The sequence below is a fragment of the Primulina tabacum genome, chromosome 15, assembly GCF_025594145.1.
Source record: "Primulina tabacum isolate GXHZ01 chromosome 15, ASM2559414v2, whole genome shotgun sequence".
Taxonomy (NCBI): domain Eukaryota; kingdom Viridiplantae; phylum Streptophyta; class Magnoliopsida; order Lamiales; family Gesneriaceae; genus Primulina; species Primulina tabacum.
In genome coordinates this window covers 175,477-181,103 of record NC_134564.1, presented here as the reverse complement: position 1 = coordinate 181,103, position 5,627 = coordinate 175,477, and the positions used below count along the sequence as shown (strand labels likewise).

Genomic DNA, 5,627 nt, shown 5'->3' with positions numbered 1-5,627 from the left:
AGGATATGTATTTACTCGTGGAGGCACTGCAATTTCTTGGCGTTCACAGAAACAAACGCTCGTAACTTCATCAAATCATGCCGAGATTATTGCACTACATGAAACAAGTCGTGAATGTGTGTGGTTAAAATCAATGACCCAACATATCCAAATTTCATGCGGATTATCATTTGACGAGAAGCCTATGATACTATATGAAGATAATGCTGCATGTGTTGCTCAAATGAAAAAAAGGATACATAAAAAGCGACAGAACTAAACATATTCCTCCTAAGTTCTTCGCATTCACCAAGGAGCTTGAGAAGAATAAATATATTGATGTTCGTCACATTCAATCAAGTGAAAACTCATCAGATCTCTTCACAAAGGCACTTCCTACGACAATATTCAGAAAGCACATATATAATATTGGGATGTGCAATCTACGAAATTTGTGAAGAATTGTTCGTGTCAACATGAGGGGGAGTTTACGTGACTGCACTCTTTTTCCCTTACTATGGTTTTTATCCTACTGGGTTTTTCCTAGTAAGGTTTTTAACGAGGCAGTATAAAATTACATAATGAAGACAATAATTATGTTCATCATCACAAGGGGGAGTGTTGAAAAATAATATTTAAAATGTGTGTATTGAATATTTGAATGTTGAAAATAAGAGTTGTAAATATTGAAAATTAGTGTGTGATGATGTAGGTAATGTTGAATTTATTTTTGGATTATTTGTAAAGATTTTCTATAAATAGATCTCTCATTTGTGAAGAAAATCACAATTGAGTTGAGAGAAAAATATTATAAAGTGTGCAGTTTGATAATTTTGAGATTTTGAGATTTTTACTTTTTACCATAAATTTTTACTTTTTCACGACAATTTGTAATTTTTTTGTTAATTTTTGCATATTTTTTACTATTTAATGTTTCAATAACTTATTTTAGAAATTGAGGTCATAAAGTTGGTGTTAGCTTAACTCAAGGAGGAAAGTTTCTGATACTAAATTCCCCTTCTCGTCTTCGTTTCGTTCCTCGTTATCTTATGATAAACGACTGCCCCAGCTTCAGCAATTCTAGGCACTACACTGTTTTCCTTTCCTTTGAAGTCAGATTATTTTCCTCATTATCTTATTATTTTTGTTGGATTTACATATGCAGTTGGTATTTTCTTGATTTCTCTGAGATCCCCTAGGTAGGTTTTGATGGCTGCCTTTTCAGTCACTGATGAATATCCGCTTTATTTTTCTTGATTTTTCTTGTATTTCCATTCGTCATTCCTTTTTTTTTTTCGCCTCGCTACTATTCATTGGCGGGGATCGAAGTAGAGGAAAATTCTTCTAGCTGAAGCTTTAGATGAGGAAGATCGAGTCTTTTCAGATTTGTTTGAGCTGAGCAAAGCTTTGTTTTTTTTTTTTTTGGTTTGATCTGTCTCGATTCTTTTGGAATGGGAAATTGCTTTGCGGTACCTCAAACTTCCGATGAGAATGGAAGCAAGTATAAGTCGAACACATTTGCTGGTGATTTTGTGCCGACCGGTGGATGCAAGCCCTACGTTCTGAGTGGTCCGACGGGGCATAATATCGAGGAGTTTTATGATCTGGGTCGCGAGCTTGGCCGTGAAAAATTCGGGATCACGTATTTATGCACCGTTAAAACAAGCGGTGAAGTGTTTGCTTGTAAGTCCATATTTAAGAAGAAACTGAGGACTAGGGTGGATATTGAAGATGTGAGGACTGAGGAGGGAGGTTGAGATCATGAAGCATTTGCCCAAGCATCCCAATATTGGGAGTTTGAGGGATACCTATGAAGATGATCATGCGGTTCATTTAGCTATGGAGTTGTGTGAGGGAGATGAACTGTTTGACAGAATTGTTGCCCTGCGGATATTACACAGAGAGGGCCGCTGCAGCTGTCACACGCACAATTGTTGAAGTTATTCAGGTATGACTTGAAATTTCATGTTGCCCCGACTCTGATCTGCATTTAGCCGGTGAATCTTTTTTTCCCTGTAACCTGCTTAATTTCATTGCTGCTTACTACTACTACTCTTTGTTCGGCGAAACGGTCGTGGTGTCAGAGACTGCAGTTCCAGTTCCAAGCGCGAATTTTTAATTCTTTGTAAAAAAATAGAGATTAATAAAATTTTAGAAAAAATTATATAAAGTAGTTTGAATATCAATTCCAAATTTTTGTCCGATTGTAAATTCCAGCTTTCAAATGTCAACTCTTGACTTTCATGTTCATTCATCGATCTTTGTCATCATTTATCCTGCAGTTCGTCATGTCCCGGAAGATATTTTATGTTAGTGGAGTATTAATTTACTGATAATTATGAGATGATATTTTTCTCACGCTTTTAACATGTGAAGAATTTCTTTTGGTTTGTTTTGTAGAATTGCCATAAGCATGGGGTCATATATCGTGATCTTAAGCCTGAGAACTTCTTGTTTGGTAAACAGAAAGAAACATCTCCTCTCAAGGCCATTGATTTTGGGTTGGCAGTTTTTTTCAAGCCTGGTAACTCCACTCCCCATACACTTTTATTTGTTCATTGCATTTATGGATAGGACAATATTTACTATTTAGTTGATTTGTTGTTCATATGTTTTCACTTCAATAGCCGAGAGATTTAATGAGATAGTTGGGAGTCCTTATTATATGGCTCCAGAGGCGCTGAAGAGAAACCACGGACCAGAAGTGGATATTCAGAGTGCTGGAGCAATACTCTACATCTTACTTTGTGGCATTCCTCCATTTTGGGCTGGTCGGTTGCCTCTTTTCGTTTTCTGTGAATTTAACATTAATATGCTACTAATCATGTCTCGGAGTTTTTTACTGGATTTGGAACTCCTATTTAGTGTAAGTAGGATGATCAGTATTTTATATGGTGTGATCCAGAAATTTAATTGAAGCCAATAAGAAATTTGCCTTTAGTGGTCGATAATATACCTACACACAATTGAGGCCAATTCTATTGTGTTACGGATTAACCGAAGCTATTGACATCATGACGAGAATAAAGACAAAAAAATCCGGAACAAAACAATTAACAAAAACACAATAATTTACGTGGTTCACCCGATATAGACTCTTTTATGAAGGATCCTGCAAATCTTTATTACATGTACAAATATTTTTCAAGTGTTCACAAACATTCAATTTCTCGCAATCCCGACCCCGAGGATAACAAAGAAATAAGTTATCTAACTCACATAATAGGACCTCACAACAGTCAAGAACACCTTTGCTTTCTCACTTGATTTTGGGACGGTCTTTCAAATGAAAAGAAGGAAGCTATTTATAGCCTCATCCCCTGGTGTGAATATGAATTAAGAACACTTTTTCCGCCTCCATATTTTTCAAACTTTACTGCAACTGTATTTAATGTGGTCATCTAAGTTTGACACCAAAGTTCAGCCACTTTCCTGGATTGATTGAATGATGAGGTCCACATTCACCTGACATATTGTGCTTCAATTGCATGCTTGCGAGCTGATTTTACCTAAATTTGGCATACATTTGACCTAAATGATCATTAAATTGCAGAAACTGAACAAGGAGTTGCCCAAGCCATCATTCGTTCGGTTGTTGTGGACTTTGAAAGAGACCCTTGGCCTAAGATTTCAGATAGAGCAAAAGACCTAGTGAAGAAGATGCTCAACCCTGACCCTAAGAGGAGACTGACTGAACAAGAAGTTCTAGGTAATATAGTCCATTAACAGTTATTTGTTTCTTAGTTTGCTCTGGTAATGTCTGCAGAATAGTTTTTTCCAAGTTCGTTGCATCAATGAACATGCATGACTGATGTACCTGTGGATCATCATTGGTTACAAAATGAGTGCTCCCAATGTTTCTCTTGGTAAAACTGTCAAAGCTAGGCTTAAGCAATTTTCAATGATGAACAAACTGAAGAAAAGAGCTCTAAAGGTAACATTTATTGGTTTATATAGAAGTTGAAATATTAAATGAGTGACGGTACATGAGCATGTGTTGCAGCTCATGTTGGACCAACCCATGACCAGTAGTTGTGCATGAGTATAGGCTAAGGCTCATGCTGGGTCAACCTATAGCCCGTGGTCTTTACACTCTCCCTCAAGGTGGAATGTACATGTTATACGTTCTCAGCTTGCCAACCATTTTTTAGTACATGGGTCTAAACTGGCCTTTTGTTAGGACATTCGTGGTTTGATCCGATGCTGGGACATACGTTATGCTGATTGTTATTTCAACTGTCTTCTCTTTAATAAAATGCCGATCGACTTCAACATGTTTGGTACGATCATAATGCACCGGATTGTGTCATATTTATTGCAGCCCCGTTATCACATAATAGTTTCAGTGGCATCATTGTATTCATTTTCAGCTAGTCTAGCAACTTTTTCAGCCATAAGGCTTCACACACACAATGGGCTACTGGCCTTAGTTCAGCTTCGGAACTGAACTTTGCTACTACTGGTTGTTTCTTACTCCTCCAATTTAACAAATATCCCTAGACAAAGGAACAATATCCTGATGTGGATCATCATTTACTGGTCCGGCCCAATCTGCATCAGTAAACATCTCAATGCTTATCGCTTTTGTTTTCTTGAAGAAAAGTCCTTTTCCTAGTGCCCATTTAGATACCTTAAACTTCGATAGGCTGCTGCCATGTGTTCTTCTGATGGGGCATGCATAAATTGGCTTACACAACTCAGAGGAAAAGCTATGTTTGGTCTAGTAGTAGGGAAATTGATTTACCTTGTTTAGGGTTTGGGGTTGGAGGTAGCACCAAAATATTAAAACACAGTGATGGGCAAGGAGAACCCTGCAGTAAGCGCCCATCAAATACAACCTGAATCAGGTGGTCGCCCATAAGGTAAACCCGCCTGGCTCTTCTGTGTCCTGTAAAACGTGCACTTCTGAGAGCGCGTGCGACCTGGTAATGGCAAAGACTGACATGCAGTAGTAGGAGGAATAGCCAAATCATCCACTCGAGAACCACTCCCAAGATCGATCTCTAAAGGTGTAATGGAAACAGAAGCTGTAGGATCAACCATCTGCATCGGAAAGGTGGAAACAATCATCGGATCGAGAGCAACTGGGACCACATCAACCGGAGGAGAGCTCATCCCAGCACTAGCGCCTTGATCTTCACCAGAAATAACAGAAGTAACAACCACAGAGATGGCCGGAGGAGTAGGCTTTGGAGCCACCACAACCTCAGGGACAAAAGGGGCGTCTACTACTATAGCCTCCAATTCATGAGAAGAAGGCGGTGAGCATGAAGATGAGCAACCACCTGAAGCTCCACCCTGAAAGGACTCACCTGGGCTGGAATGAAGAACCTCAAAAGGGTTACTCGAAAGAGCCTGGGGAATAACCTGACTAGTAGCCGGACGACGCCTACGTCGCTGTTGAGACCAACCCGACTCAGCACTCCCAGAATCAGGACCACTGGGGTGAACAGAACCAAGAGGAACACCCTGAGACTGACCTGTAAACCCTGGATCATTAGCCGAAGAAGACTGAGGCTGCTTCTCCTGAGCTTTGGAACGGCCACCAGAAGATTTGTAACTAGTGCGAGCACAATGCTGGGAAGAGTGCCCCAACATCTTGCACTCAGAACAGTAAAATGGAACTCGTTCATAAACCACATCCAAGT

General features: G+C 39.3%; 1 pseudogene; it reads left to right on the top strand.

Annotated features, from left to right (window-relative positions):
• The first annotated feature begins 965 nt into the window (after nt 1-965).
• On the top strand, nt 966-4,699 carry LOC142526864 (calcium-dependent protein kinase 32-like; annotated as a pseudogene).
• The last annotated feature ends 928 nt before the right edge of the window (nt 4,700-5,627 follow it).